A 2,500-nucleotide genomic window follows, 5' to 3' on the forward strand; every position below is an offset into this window, starting at 1 on the left:
GGTAGGGGTTGCGGAAACGCTTGGCGGCCCGAAAAGCGATGGAGCAATAAATGGTATAACGAAATTCGTAGAACACAAGGGGGGTAGGCGCGGTGGCACAAGTGTGTGGATAATAAATACGAAACCTTTGGATTATACTCTGTGAAAAAGGTTGTTTTAGCCTGTGTGTAAGGGTGATGGCTGGCTTCAGTGGTGCCCTTGTGATCGTAGGCAATTTCACAGATAAAAATGGATGTTACAGATTTCAAAATTGTGTGTAATGCCAGTTGCGAGAATTTTTAAGAAAAGAATAATGGCGGTAGGAAAATGTAATAGAATAACTGTTGGCAATAATTCTAATGTGACGTTTTCTTTGGCTTTCTTTGAGTGCTTCCGTCATGTAACTCTAATTGGAGTGTATGTTTCCTTTTCTTCTTGACATCGTATTATTATATCTGGCTTTGGGTTAACGATATCAGTAATATCAAAGGCATTTATAGTTTAGGAGGGGAAGATAGAATTAGGAAAAATGAAGAATAGATAAATAAGCTAGTGTGTGAAGTTTACTGATTAGGATAAAGGATATCTGCTGTAGAGTGGCCGTGACGCTCGGATGAGTCTCCGACGCACCTTGACTGATTGATATTATTACCTCCCACAGGCAGGTGATCCCAGTGTGTGGGGCGGCACAACGGGCGTCACTCTCCTGCTGGCGGACAACACGCACCACTATCTCCAGCAGCAGCAGGACTGGCAGCAGCACCAGCAGGGACAGCAGTAGGAACGGAGGATGAAAGCGGCTGAGGCGGGTGCGGTCGGGCGGGGGATCCATCATAGTGAACCTTCTCGTTTGTGAGTCAAATGAGACGTGTTGGCCAGCTGTGGGGATCCCCGAGGGGCAGCGTGGCCCCGAGCGGGGGGTGGCGCCCCTCCCACCCACGCCACCACCAACCACATCAAGGGCACTGCTGGTACACACCACTCCACGTCCAGTGGAGGCAAGAGCCCAGCACACGCAGCTGCCCCGCTTGGACCAGAGCTTCATCCAGTGATCAACTTCATTACATCACCGCCACGCCGCCACTGCTACAATGCTCTCCGAACCGCCAGCCCGGCTCTCCTTTTAGGCCGGGCACCGCGCGTGTTGGTCCCGCCTGGTCGTTTCTACGCGACGCAAACAGCGCTCGGATCCTTTCGAGTGCCTGTTCAACCGGATCAGCGCACGGCGTCCTGCGTTCAGTTGCCAAACCGTGGTTCGTCCGCTCTCAAGTCTACTGCGACACAACTAGGATATGCTGCCTCCCGCCTGTCGTTCGGGCCCGGTCGGGCACCAGCGTGGTCCGCTGTGCCATCTGGATGCTGTCTCTCTACCGGGACTGCTCCGAAGCTCTCGAACCGCACTCGAGCGGGGTAGGTGACCCGCGTGAGCTCCCTCCTGAAAGTGCGCGAACTCCAGAGCCACGGGCGCACAGCTGACCTAGTACTCAAGCAACACTTACGCAGCAGTGATGTGCAGTGGTGCAAAACGGGCCCGAGATGTGTATAGTGCTTATGTGTGTCCGCTCGTCGGACGGATGACTAAACACTTAACTATGCTGTGTTCAGCTGCGTCCCAGAGAAGCAACAGTGCCTCTCTCGCCTACCCCAGTGCAGCAGCAGTGCCTGATCCTCAGCCAGCTGAGGGCAGTGTCACTCGTGGACAGTGTGTGCCATGACCTTCAACTCATAGTTAACCAGACGGACATGTACACATAATGATACTGACTGTGTAGTCGCACGAAGAGGTTACTCAATCAGCACACGGCAACCCACTGCAAGTTTCTTTTGATTTTTTGTAAAGCTGTAGATTATAGGTTATATGTTAAGATACCGATGAAGAGTTAATATTACTACTGAATATTATTATCTGTGATATAGACATTGACGTAGCTCAAAGGTTTTAGCTGCACTATTGTTATCATCATCATCATCTTCAAAAGATATTCGTACACACACTGTGCAATTTACCCAGACGTTGGATTTAATTCCTAAAAGAAAATCTAATTGTATCGATTAAATACTCAGTGCAAGCTACGATCGCTTGGGGAGAATGAGAAAAAAAGAGAGATAAAGAGAAAAGAAGTGTAAATATAAATCGCAAGAGTTCAAAATACACACAACAAAAAGTGGAGAAGTTCACAACTTCTCACGGTAAAGCAAAGATTCCCCCAAGTGTGTGTATATATGAAATATAAAAACATAAATGTGGATACACGCCCAAACACAAATGTGGAGAAAAGTGGATGAGCGCTCGCAAGTGGACGTGGACAAGGACAAGACGCCCAAGTGAACGCACCGAAGGCAGTGTGTGTAGTGTTCCAACCCTTATCATTACCACCAAGAACCTCCGCAAACTGATGAATGTTTACGCGAATAGATGAACCTTCATTAATTTTGTAAGTAATCATCAACACAATATTTAACGATGTGATGAGGTTGTGAGTGAACTCATGTATGTGTAGTGTGGCCGCAAGATTGTGAA

General features: G+C 48.4%; 1 protein-coding gene across 2 annotated transcripts in view; it reads left to right on the top strand.

Annotated features, from left to right (window-relative positions):
* LOC125044559 (homeobox protein araucan-like) overlaps positions 1–2,500 on the top strand; it is a 107,390-nt gene that overhangs the window by 104,017 nt on the left and 873 nt on the right. For both annotated transcript variants that reach the window (XM_047641267.1, XM_047641275.1), the window contains exon 10: positions 641–2,500. This exon is cut by the window's right edge and continues 873 nt beyond it. The gene's annotated coding sequence lies outside the window, so the exon portion shown is untranslated. The remainder of the gene's footprint in view (positions 1–640) is intronic.

Source organism: Penaeus chinensis, chromosome 3 (assembly GCF_019202785.1).
Source record: "Penaeus chinensis breed Huanghai No. 1 chromosome 3, ASM1920278v2, whole genome shotgun sequence".
Classification (NCBI taxonomy): domain Eukaryota; kingdom Metazoa; phylum Arthropoda; class Malacostraca; order Decapoda; family Penaeidae; genus Penaeus; species Penaeus chinensis.